The following is a 13,830-nucleotide window of genomic DNA, read 5'->3' as shown; positions in this document are numbered from 1 at the left end:
TATATCTTTTCTAAAGGTTGCATGGAAACTAATGCATTGCTTCCCCTAACATCACCTGTTGCTGCACATGTTTGTTGCCTAAAAGTGGACAATAATTTCACGCTTGTTTCATGTGGTTGTCTCAGAAAAAAAACCAGACAAACATTTCTGGCCAAAAAAAAAAATACATCTGTGACCAAAATCTCTTAACTTATCATAAAACACATTTACAATCATGTAATGTTTTTTTTGCAGTTTTTTTTTGGTAAAAGAATCAGTCTAAATGCTAATTTATCTCTCGTTTTCTGTACCAGACTTTAAATGGTATTACCTTTTGAACTAGGGGGAATTTTAACGGGTGTATAGTTTATGTAATTCCCAAACTCATTGGTAATATATTGAAAATACCATTATTCAATAAAAGTTATACCATTATAATGTTTTGAATAATGCATTTTCAGCATATATTACATATATATACAGCAAAACATCACCAAACAAACGTATTTTTGTTTACATCTAGTGAAACAGTGATATTTTTCTTTAAGGTTAAGGTCATGCCGTGAGAATCTCCCATGCCTCATAAACAGTGAAAGCGCTCTTTCCTGCTCACGGCTGAGTTAGTCCTAACCTAAACGGCTCTGAATCTCCCTGCTTCACCCAGCGCAAACACAGGCCTGTCTCTGAATGCATCACAGTTCCACAGAAGGCTCCTCAAATATTTAATAGGCAAGGGGGAACATTTTCTCCTTTTCTCAGAGTCTCTCTCTGTCTTTCTATTTGTCTGTCTTTGCTCCCACTCTTCTACCATTCACTCACACACACATGCACAACGACACACTAAAACGCCTACGCATTGCAAACGTCACAGGGTAAATTTAAGCTGTATAGAAGGTTGCTGGGGGCGCTGTTATTCCATCAGGGACTACGGAGAAGCAGAAGTAAGAAAAAGGGGGTCCATCAAAAATGTATTGGTGCTAAAGCAATGGGTCTAGGCTTTGGAGAAGTGGAGAGGTTCTTCTCTCCCTGCTAGGCCTTTGCACTGTCACTGCTCATGCTTTACCTTTCTCACACACACACAGAGCCTCACTACACCTGTGATGGTCAACCCAAAGTAGCATCTTATTAAGAAGATAAAGTGTTGAGCTTCCATTGATTACCTGCCCCAATTATTAAATGGTATGTCTTTACAGTTTTTTTTTTCTGTTCTAAAGACTTCATTCTTTGCCCGTTCTTTGCAAAATTCCTGACGCTCATTCAGTTTGGCTGGAGACCACTGTACACAGAAATGTAAAGCCTTAGTTCAGGTTCTCAGTTTGATACAGGTTGAGATGAAAGCACATTGACCTGATCGATTCTGTTGCAGTTGTGGTGCTGAAAGTATTTTTGTGGCCTGTAACTGATTCTTGTCTGAGACTGACCTGCACTTTGATTTAAACTATTATCGTATTATCTCTGAAGAAATTTCGTCTGTGGAAAAAAAAAAAACTAGGGCTGAAACAATTAATAGACTTATTGTGTTTAATGGATTATTGAAATAATCGTCAACTAATGTATTAACTTAATAATCGTTAAATGGAGCATAGAGACTGACAGAGGAACCTTCTTAGAGCAGTAATTATACCAAAATTTAAAACAAGAAATATATGTAAGAATTTTTCATTTTAAGATGAAAAACTACGGAGCCCCTCTGATGACATGGTCAAAAAAATTTTTTTATTGTGGCCACGAAGTAGTATTTCATGCGCACGAAATACTTCTTTGTGGCCACGCAATAAGTTTAACGTGCGCACTAAATACTTATATCATTCCTGGGCAACTGGGTAAGCAAATCGAGCGCGCCTTCTCTAAGGTCTAAGGCGCACTCGATTTGCTTACCCAGTCGGTCTCCGCCAGTCACGTGACATTTGTTGCTAAGACAAATGTCTTAGCAACAAATGTCATTTTAGGTGGAAAAGGCGTAGTGTAAACAACCACAGCATAGCTAAACGAAGGACTAAAGGTCCGTTTACATAGCAGTCTGTCCAAGATAAGTCATTACAGTTAACATAAGCCTGAAAACAGGGGCGGATTTATTGATATTATTAATAGGTATTTCGTGCGCATGTTAAACTTATTGCGTGGCCACAAAGTAGTATTTCGTGCGCACGAAATACTACTTCGTGGCCACAATTAAACATTTTTTTGACCATGTCATCATAGGGGCTCCGTAAAAAACTGTTTTGTCTATCCGGAACCTTTCACTATCCGATTATTAATCAAAACAAAATAATTGACAGAATAAGAAATTGGCAAATTGATCATTTGTTACAGTCCTAAAGAAAAAAAAAACATCCCACAGCATGATGCTGCCATTGCCAATTTCAAGCGCAGGATAGTTTAAAGTTTAAACTGTTAAAGGTAGTGTTGGTTTATTTCCCACATATAATTTGCTGGTGGACCATATCATTCAGCTTTCGACTCATTGGACCTGAGCACCTTTCTCTTTTTCCAAATTTGCTGACATCCAAAAATAAGCAGTTATCTGAGGCAGAAAAACAGTCCAAGCATCAGAACCCGCTTATAGTGGGCATTGTCTCTTTCTGTCTGCATCAAATCTCCCAAACGTCCTTGCTGATTCCAAAAGGTCTTAAGTGGTTCTCTCCTAGAAGATCACAAGCAGACTTGGAACTCGTATCCAGTTAAGTCCAGAGGATTTAGTGTGGAGCAGCTCTATGTTTTTTATTCTGCTTTCACTGAAGTCTCACTTTTCTTCTACTTCTAATTAGGTTACTTTATATCTGCAGTTTTAAAGGTTAACATTTTAGATGCTCTATCAGGGACTCTACCTTTTAATTAGCTTTTAGCTGGAGGGCAGATCTACAAAAAATTTGTTTTTTTTTTTCCTTAATGTTATGTTATTTCATTCTGTTTCCTTGATTTAAAACACTGTTAATAAACCAGGCATAGACAGTACATTAGCACAGCTGCAATTGCTCTTGAATGCCATTGCTATGACCTAAATAGGAGGTATATAACGTTGCACATGTACATAACATCCAGACATGGGAGAAAATAGCAGGATTTATTTTGTGTTTTCATTTTAAACACATAGCCTCACTTTATAATTTATGAGGAAAAGTTTTCTTTGAGACAAGCAGATAAAGGTTCTTGCCAAAGTATTTACACCCCTTGAACTCTTTCACATTTTGTTTCAAATTAACCACCAATATCTAACAAGGTTTAGAATAGAAAGGAATAGAATGGAATAGAAAATCCCTTTATTGTCCCACAATGGGGAAATTGTGGTGTTACAGCAGCAACATATTATGGCAAAAGTAGTCACACAAATGTGGACTTTAAAAAAAGTCTATAAAAATAACACAATAAGTGAAAATAATAATGTATACAGTGTTTTTCACAATATAAATGCTGTGCATCTGGAAAGAATAAATAATCAATATACGGCTGTGGACATTTTTACAGCAAGGGATATGTGAAAAAAAAGAAATTGCAACAACACAACAGAAGTGGTAATAGAACTGTGCAAAATTCAGCAGGAATGTAACAACTTATTGCAGTAATTGGAAACAGTGGTGGTTATAAAGTCTTAGAGCTGCTGGGAGGAAGGATCTGTGATTACGCTTCCTGGTGCATTTAGGGTGTAGGTATTTGTTTAAATGAAAAGTTACCCAATTGGTAAATAAAATCTGATGTGTGTGATTTAAACTCTGTACAATTACAGTTGTTATGTGACAGCCTAAGAGGTTTATTAGACAACAACCAGCAGCATGAGGAGCATGGAACATAGCAGAGAAGTACATCAGAAAGTTATGGAGAACTTAAGGTTGGGTTGGAAAAGATATCAACCTTAAAAATCTAATGGAGCTCTGTTCAGTCAGTCTTCTCGCAATGAGAACAATATTCACAAATGCATGATAACTAAAATGGATCAATTATCCATTTCGGTCGTGGTGTCTGAAGAAGCTACAGATCCACCGCTCAGGTCAAAGAATCCGTACTCTGGGCAGCCATTACTACAAAATCCACAAATCTGCAGTTGATGGACGAGTGGAAACAGCCAATGTGAAGTGCTGTGATCTGATTACCATCTTTTTGGTGAAATTGGGTGAATGCAGTGTCTTTTCAATGCTTTTAAAATGTACTCTAGTTTCTGCTTTCCCTTTAATAAACACCATAGGTTAAGGGATTGCAGACGGCATCAGCCAACCACTTGCCCTGTTACCAAGCAAAAAAGACTTTTGAGGAACTATTTATTATAAATCTATGCAGGCGCAAAGTTTTTGCTTGTCTTATGTCTTAGAGGACCACATCTTCTGTTTAATCCCATCATTTCAAAGCAATAGGATTAGTGCTCTTGTGTTTTCCTACTTTTCCTCCATACGGATTTTTCTTAGCCCTTTCAATTAATGCGTGTCCACTTCCTCTGTGTTTACCCCAGCCTCTCTTGCCCTACTTTTCTCTTCGGTGCATCTGAGGCATTAATAACCATCAACTCTAAAATCTGTTAATTGTTTTTTAAACCTTCTAACTAATTGTGTGTCCATCAAGTTTATTCAGGAGCACATTGATCATAACAAGATTAACCTGGATGAGTCAAATAAGATAAATAACTTTAAATAATGTACGCTGTTAAGTGTGTTCGTGGTTGTGTGTGTATGTGGGGGTTTAGGAGGTTTACTACAAATTGGTCCAACCCTTTCAATCCCGAGCCCTGACTCTCAGCAGGACTATCTATTTCAAGGTCTCACTGGATAAGAGAAAATGCATGAGATAATCCAATTCAAACAGCTCCGGCCACTTTTGGTCACGGCGGGGGTGCAACACTCGCACACCCACACACACACCCACACATACTATGTGGTGTCCATCCTTTTATTGTGATGTGATATGCTGAGCTGAGCGGTGACAAAGTGGCATAACGTTATTAACATAACATTATCACAACAATGCTGCAACATTAGAGAGCAATCTGGAAATCGCTCAGATCCGCATAAAAGAGATTTCCAGCCAACATGCAGGCAGGAGTAAATGTGGAACACACACATACATGCAGCAGGATTTAGGTCAGGCACAACCATTATAGTTGTCCTTTCAATACAAGCTTTTACAGGCTCCACTTTTCTGTCCGCTTGCTGTTTCGCACTTTCATATGTACTCTTGTTTGTTCCCTTTTCCCTTTCCCTAGCTAGCACAAAAAACATAGAGCCTCCTCGTTTTGGCTCTGAGGCCCGTATTATAAAGCTTGCAGGTGAGGGGCTTTGTTCACCCCAAGCAGCTAATGTGCTCAGAGCAATAGGCTCTCATCCGCACACACGCCCGCGCCCTCAGACGCACGAATGCGCAGGCCGAAGAGTCCAGAAGGACCACCTTATCTAATCCTGGGGTTTATCCTTCAAAAGACTTTCGTTTTCCCTTTCTCCTTTGTTCCTCCCCCTCTCCTCATCTCTTCATGTCTTTGAGGAACTCCATGTTAGTGAGAGGCGCCGATGGTGGATGGCACTTTCCTTCGATTGGACAGAATCCATCTCTTTGGAGATGTTTGCGCAAACATAAACACCCAAACACTTGCAACCACACAGGCTTTGAGAAGGTAGTGTTTTATATGTCAAGCAAAGTTTTTTTTTTTTTTTTTTTTTTTCTGCACGCAGAAAGTTTACTAGGATGTCTGGATTGATATCCCATCCCCACTCATTGATTCTGCTCTTCATGTTCTGTCCTTCAGCTTCAATCAGGCATACAGTACTACCACAAAGTATTCACATTTTTCCCTCCACATTTTTTTAACGTTTAAGGCTTTTTCTTAAATACATTGGAGTATATCTCCCCTTAGATAGATAGACAGGAAGACAGCTAGATGGATACTGTATAAATAGCTGATAAATCTGGTGTTTAACTGATCTTTGTAGCCATACCATATTGTTGATGATGTCACTCAAGCCCTATAGGGAATGTGTCTACAAGCTTGGCTCACCTGAATGAGATATTATTTACCCTCCTTCTCTGCAGATCCTCTTCAACTTAGTCAGATTGGATGGGCAGTTTGTCTATACAATAATTTTTTGCCATAGATAGATTTCCAATTGATTCTAGGCTCCAGCTTTGCAACTCATGGACATTCTCAGACTTCTGGACTATTTATTTTTTCATTTTAATCTGTTCCTTTTGTCTAAGGTCTAAGACACTTTGAGTAGATTTTCTTTATATGTTTTTTTTATTTATTTGTTTATATTTCTGTCTGTGTAAGATGTAATTTTACCCTCTCTGGTGACTATTTGCCCAGCTCCTGTTGCAAGGACGTTGGATGTCTGGTCAGATCTAAGACTCATCCGAGCATCGTAAATAGGCTGAATTCAATTTAGGCTTTTCTAGTTATACTAACCATTCAAATTAATGCACACTACAGCTTATTTCAAGAAAATGGCGTCTACTTATGGCCTGCACTTATATAGCTCTTTTTCAAGTCGGAAGACTTGACCAAAGTGTTTTACATTCACCCATTCACACACTTACATACTGATGTTGGCAAGCTACATTGTAGCCACAGGTGCCCTGGGGCTCACTTGAAGAAGTGAAGCTGCTGTACGCTGGCCTCACAGGTCCATCAGTAGGCAATGTGGGGGAAGTATCTTGCCCAAGAACACAAAGTCACTAAAAGCCGGAGCCGGGAGGTTGAACTGTCAACCCTTCGATTTCAGGGCAAACTCCTACATCCAACGCCACTGTGGCCCCACCACTACCTGACCACAGTTACATGGCTACAACTTCTGTTCATTTTCTCATAGAGGTATAGTTTCTTGGCATTTTTTGACCTTCTGACAAATAAATTCAGCCAAATGTACAAATAAGACTCACATGAGTAGAAAATGAGCAGACAAATGGGCCCTACTGAGGATTTGTTAACAGGTTGCATAATGGACTTCAGTATAGGGTAACTACAGGACAATTCTTTGTAAATGTGGGCTTTTTATTTGACTTCTGATGTATTGTTAGGCTTGAAATGATTTTCTTGGTACCTGTTTAAAGTTGGTGTTGTTGAAATTGGTGTATAAAAAAAATAAAATAAATAAATAAACATTCCAGGCCAAGGCTTACTTAGTACTCATCTGTTCTGATCAGATATCTCTACTATCAACAAGGGATCAACAAAGCTCTGAAATTGACCACTGGATTCTTGGTCACTTCTTTGAAAGAGTCTGTATCTGTTGGTCTCAGATCAAGTTTTTAAAATGTTGAGATATTGAAGGATGCTTTCTGATGGCACTTGGTGTGAGTTTCAACATCACTCGTCCACCAACCCACACACATCCAGACACCCACACAACAAGGATTTGCATCCAATTTACATTTAGACTTGCTCTCTCTCCTGACAGTTCGTTAGACTCAAGCTTGCCCCCGGGTTAAATCCGTCTTCTGCTACCTCGCTACCCACTTTCCCTATCTTTACCTCCAGTTCTTCTTTTCTTTACCTCTTCCTCTCATTGCTTTTTTGCCCATCCATCTTTCATCTTTGAGGTCTTTCTCATCTCCCGCTGTTTTAGATCATGACTCCTATCCTTTATGCCCTTCTATTGCTGATGCTATCTAGATGAAGGGGGTTTTATGTGTAACTTAACATTACCCTTCGCTGTCAACATCGCCTCAGGCAAGCTCACATAAAGTAGCGCTACATCAGGTTACATGTTTCGGCTGTGACCCACATTGGGTTTTATCTGCACATCCGTGTGTGTGTTTGCTTAAGATGACAGGCTCTTCTGTGGTATATGTAGAAAGACACCAGTGTCAAGAGTTAATGCAGTATCCATATCCCCTCAGCTCTAGCTAAACTGATACTTAGAGTAATTAACATCGAGGCTTCCACCTTGCAAATGATTTCTCCGAGCTCAGCAGGGAGAGACGCTGTTACATAACGAGTTCTAGTCTGGCGGATCTTAGTCATCAGCACATTCAATGCACTGATTGGCAGGAGGAGGTCATCTTAATATGCAGGGCCATTAGAGTGGAAATGTAGGTCTGCTGATTTTTTAATGCGCTGTCCAGGCAGTAAGATGTTTCAGCATCAATTTGGGATTCTTGGTATTGAGCTTATTGAATGAAAACCAAATCTGGCAGGACTCTCAGTAGAGGCTATGGCTTTCGTAATGACATTCTGTATACTTGTCAACTGAAGAATGTTAAAATTGCATAAATGGTGATAATCAGGCTTGGCAACTCTTAAAAAGGGTTTTAGAAACCAAAAATAGTTCTCATTAACGCCAAAGATGTAATTATACAAAACTATGACCGACTTTGAGCCTCATAATGCTGTAAGAACTTTGCTGCAGGTATACATGTGTAATTAAACGCATGTATTTGTACCATAATGTACTTTAAAGGGGATTATGGTATTTGATCAATTTAGAAAACAATTGCAACTTAACAAAAGTTTACAAAAGTATTTTTAACCGTTTGATATTTTCTTCCAGGTTTACCTTGAATTTAACTCTGTGCATCCTTCTAACAATTCTGACTAGCTTTCCAGCCCCCCTAAGTATTCAGGTAACATGATGATGCTAAAACCGTGGATGATAGTGCAGATAGTGCATTTAGGGCTGTGGGCAGGGATACTTCACATAAAGTGTTTGGCACACAGGCAAAATTAGGACTAGATTAGTTTTGGTCACCTGACCATGTCTCCTATGTTTTCTGTGCCCCCTACATGGCTCAATGCTTCTCTGTAGCCCCTGTAGAGTTACTATACACAACCAGGCTGTGTCTCTGATTAATGCTGTCCTTGATAATTGTTTGCACTAAATATATTACTAAAGGCATTTGTTTGAAATCTCATTAAGAGGTATTTGAGTAATTAGGCTTCACACATAGAGATGCTACAAGGTAGAAATCCATATATTAATTTGATATCAAATGACCTACATACCTGCCTACTGTATCTGTAGGTTTAGCACTAAATTAAACACTTTAAGCATTGGTAGAGTAACATAATTTGTAGAAGTTCTATACAATAGGTAAACATCATTTGGTGTAATTTAAATGCACTTTAAATGATTAGCACTAGGGCATAGATATTTCAGTAGTTTGTTGTCTGTAATCCACAGATTTATCTATATAAACGATTGGAAGGACGAAAGAAAACAACAATAGTCTTAGACAGTAAACACTAATGCAAATATTTTTGCTATATTTGCACCTGACATCTATATGCAAACATTTTATAAATGCAACATTGCAACATTTTTAAACAAAAAGTTTGGAAAATGATTACATCTCAATCTAGTTTGCTCTTAACTTGTTTAGCATTTTGTATAAACATTGCTCTTTATTTGTACTTATAGTTAAAAAGCTTAAGTTTAACAAAGCCCCCTTTGTTTAAACTTTCCTTTCAGATATGTCTTTACTATTGCAGAGCAGCAAAAGTTTTATTGTGATTAAACGCATAAAATGAATGATATTAAATGCATGAAGTTTTTGTGTTTAATTACGATTAATTGATAAATTTGAATTAATTTTTTGATCTACTGCTCCATTCTTCCCTCACTCGAGAACAAAACCCTGAGATACTTAAACCCCTACACTTGATGCAGGAACTCCCACCAAGGACTCGTTGGAGCTGCTTTCCACTTATCTGTGAACCTCCCCAGTGGATGCTTTATTAAACTCTTTTTAAAATAAGTAAAAATATCCTTAAATAAGTTTATTTGTCCTTAATTTGAGGAAGTAATTAAGGTGATCTAACAGAATGAGTATTTTCGTCCTTAGAATAAGATAGATATTATGCACTTGAAATAAGATAATGGAGTTTTTTTAAACATAACTCTCCTTATTTAATTAGCAAATTGTCTTACCTTCTCAAAAGAAGCAAAAATTTACTTATTTAAAAAAAAAAAGTTATTACTTACTTAGATTTCATTAGTTGGAGTCCATTACAAATTGTTTGGGGTATCGTTGATCTTGGTGATTGTGTTGCTCATGTAATATTGAAGATTCCTAATGGAAACCACTTGGAGTGCATTGCTCTAAATATTGTTTTATGAGTGGAAAGGATTCAAGACAGTTGCCAAGCTTCCCAAGAGTGATTGCTCAAAAAGTTCATTGTCAAGGTCAGACCACAGAAAACTCAGAGGAATTAAATCAAATTGTAGAGGTGCCTTCAATAAACCATCGACCTCAATTAGCATGTTAGATATTGAATGTATGCCACCTTGAGGGAAGCTGGAACAATGTAAAGGGTACACTTAAAAGTTCCTGTAAACTAGCTAATAGGAGAAAAGATCACTAGTTTTATTTTTTGGTTAAGTCCAAAGAGTTTTGACCAGCATTATTATGCATGAAGCCTTCAAATATTTTTTTAAAGGAGATTTTTAGAAAATACCGTAAGCAATTAATTTCTTACCTGCAGTAGAACGCACTCTTGGCCTCCTATTTCACTTTAATACCAGATTACGTCGACATGTAGGCTATATGCTAGTCAGAGAAGTACGGAAGAGGATGAGGGCCACTGAAAAAAAAAAAAGTTAACTGATTTTTAAATTTTATTTCAGTTTAACATTGGGGAAAAAGTCAGAATTCTGACTTTTTTCACATACTAAACTGAAATAAAATTTAAAAATCAGTTAACTTTTTTTTTTTTCAGTGGCCCTAATCCTCTTCCGTAGAGAAAGGCCAAGTTGGAAGCAAATGTTGACCGTCTTACCAGTCCAATCTCAGAAAAGTGGACTCTCTTTTTATTTATTTTTTGATTTTTATTTTTTCCTACTTGCTTTGATTCTGTTTTATCTTCCTGTATTTTAATCATGTAAAGCACTTTGCATTGTCTTTGTACTGAATTGTACTATACAAATAAATTTGCCTTGCCTCTCCTTTAAGGTCCTCTAAACCAGGGGTACTCTTACCCCTAGTGGTCCGTGGTTGCATTGCAAGCAGTACAATAAAATACTATATTTCCTCTGGAATAAAATAGGGCTGGGATCTGTTTTTCTTAGTGAGGACCCATTTGAAAAATAAAACATGCTTTACCAACTGAAAAGTAAGTTTTTCTTATATGTTTGAATTCACCTTCAGCTTTGACACACTTTCAAACCAAGCAGAGGAACAGACTGCAGCTATAGGAGCTCATCAAAGCAGCTCAGGTGTCTCTACAAAAACAAAGGAAAACTAATTAAGTCAGTCTGACTGTAATTTTTGTTCTGTATTTTTTTCCAAATTCATGCAGCTTAAATGTGATTATAGGGGAGACAGTCAGAGGAGCTCCAGTTTTATAAACGCAGGTTTATATGATTTTAAGTTGTGTTTATTTTGATTCATTGCTATTTTCCAGGCAACATATTTATGTGGGTTTTTTTTGAGATAAAAAGAATTATTTGATAAGAATTAAAGGTTCAAATTAAAAGACTAAATAAAATAGTCTTTATTTTATAATCAGTTACTGTACGTTCCACTTTTGGACAATCATCAATACTTTTGTCTGCGAGGGGAACTCATGGCCAGGACTGGATTTCCTCAGCAGCTTTGTGCTGTACAGATTTCTGCTAATAACCTAATTATAATATACTGTTGTGTCGAATCAGAGACATCTAAAAAGTTTCAGAACACAAACCCTCCGACACGGAATATTGACACAGGTGATCCAGAGAAAAAGAAGACATAAAGTGATTTAAGTGAGTTGTTTACCTTTTATGTTGAAGGTGCATGCAGAAGGTCACTGGTGATGCACAGCTTTGCACTTGCATTTTCCATGCTGCTAATCACCAGCTTCCTCTGAAATAAACACCCAATGTAAATATGATCATGGTTTGAAGGTTCATAAAGTAGCTCTCCAAGTTGTCCTTGGCCCGTCTCGGCCTAACCAAGCTCGGCTTCAGCGTCTGGGACAAAACAATCTGGTTTCCTAATAAATTAAGTACCCAAGTGAGTTATCCACGGCAGGAAAGATATAACCTTGTTACAAGGTAACGAGGCGATACACCAGAGTCCCACTTCAAACATACTGAACGATCCTTTTAATGCTGGTTCTTAACTATGTAAAAAGAACAAAAATAATAAAGTGATGCTTGTATCCGTTGTACTTATTTAGCCTGGTTAAACACAGGTGTGACTGATCACATTAACGATCAATTCAGTTCTTCTGGAGCCTGGCTCGCTGAGCAGCATCGTTAAAGTGATTAATTACACCTGTGCTTTCCCCACAGTGCAGTGCCAGGGAGTTTGAAAGCAAACTGTTATATGTTAAGTGTCAAGCTGCTAAGAGCAGAGACCCTGTTTATTACTGTTTTACACCATCTGAGAGTTGTGTTTAATTACTGGCTGGGTGCATTTCATTGCCCTTCTGCCTGAGTTGAAACATTTCTTTAGATGCTTTATAATGTGTGGTAGCACTTGGAAAGTTTACAACACCTTGGAAACGTACTCACCTCACACCCCTTAAACTTGCATATATATATATATATATATATATAATATAAAAGAAGAATGGACGCATGATTTTAAATATAGAGTGGCATGCATTTGGATTCAGTTCGGCTTGTTATTACTCCACTCAAAATTCAGTGCTGGCTGTTACCACCTTTTGCTTTAGGCAATTGGTTTGTTTTAAACATAAGGTAAAATAAAAACAAAAAAAAAGCAATTACAAAACTTGTCAGACATACAAAATTGACTGTTCAGAAAGGAGTAGGTAGAAGTTAATACTTGATATTTCCCACCTGCTTTTAATTGTGTCAATTTCCAAAATACTTTAGATAACAAAAAAGCTAAATACTGCAACCCCAAGTTTCCAATTGAGCTATTAAACAGATAATATTAATACTATTGATAATAGTGACTGATATTGACATTTTATGTGAAAGAAGAGAACAAGAATCTGTATTTATATATCTTTAAAATCTCTCTTTTTTCTCATTACATTTTGTACCCCCCCCCCAAAAAAAAAACAAAACAATCAAAAACAAACAAAAAAACAAACAAACAAACAAATAAAATAGATAGTTTCTAATATTTAGGGGTACGCCTTGCATACTTAGAAATAGATATTTGCTAATTCATCTTTGCAGGCTTACTTAAACTCTGCTAGATTTCAGATTTGATACTTTCTTTCAACATCTACTTTGAAGGTTTACTTGAAATTCTTTAGATAAATTTGGTCTTGAACTTCAAGCCATTTTAACAACTAAATATGCTTTGTTCAGGATAGTTAGCATGTTCTAACATCTTCTTCCAAGAAACTTTCTTCCGTTTTCCATCACTCTTTCCATTTCCATTTGGATTGAGCAGCACTAGCTTACAACGCTTTAGAGTCCCCTGACTTAAAGAAGCAGGACATAAATACAAGCCATGTATCAGTTACTCAGTCCGTCTGCATCTTACCAATAACTTGGTCATTGATGTTTCATCTTCTTCTGTTCTGTTCTGTCATGATCAAATCTGTTCACGTTGATCTCTGCTTCTGTTGCATAAGATTGTTTGAAACTTAGACTCACTGGGCTGCTTTAGCCAGCCTAAATACTCAGCTTCTATCCAGCCTCTAAAGCCAAATCCTGGGGTTTTCTCCTTTTGCTGAAATCTTCCACCTCACCAATATCTGCTACTCTGTATTGTCTTGTAAAGTCTCCCCAAAAAACATTAAAGTTAGTGATTTAAAGGCATACTATGCAACATTTTTCAGTTAATTAATGTGTTCCATAACGTTTTGGATGATTAAATGAGTCATTTCAGGTCGAACAAAGGTTTTCTCAGCCGCCCTGGTGGTCTGTAGGGGAAATACCGTACTTGCAATTGCAGGAGCCCTCGGCCCGCACCCACAGGCTCAGAAGTCTCGTGCATCATGAGAATCGGTTTTGCTTTACGGCGAGAACCGCT

The 13,830-nt window shown here is 37.5% G+C and overlaps 1 protein-coding gene across 2 annotated transcripts in view; it reads left to right on the top strand.

Annotated features, from left to right (window-relative positions):
* LOC107093741 (ephrin-A2-like) overlaps positions 1-13,830 on the top strand; it is a 156,019-nt gene that overhangs the window by 1,691 nt on the left and 140,498 nt on the right. The window lies entirely within an intron of this gene.

The sequence above is a fragment of the Cyprinodon variegatus genome, unplaced genomic scaffold (assembly GCF_000732505.1).
Source record: "Cyprinodon variegatus isolate N-32 unplaced genomic scaffold, C_variegatus-1.0 Scaffold444, whole genome shotgun sequence".
NCBI classification, from domain to species: Eukaryota; Metazoa; Chordata; class Actinopteri; order Cyprinodontiformes; family Cyprinodontidae; genus Cyprinodon; species Cyprinodon variegatus.
This window is presented reverse-complemented; position numbering and strand designations above follow the sequence as displayed.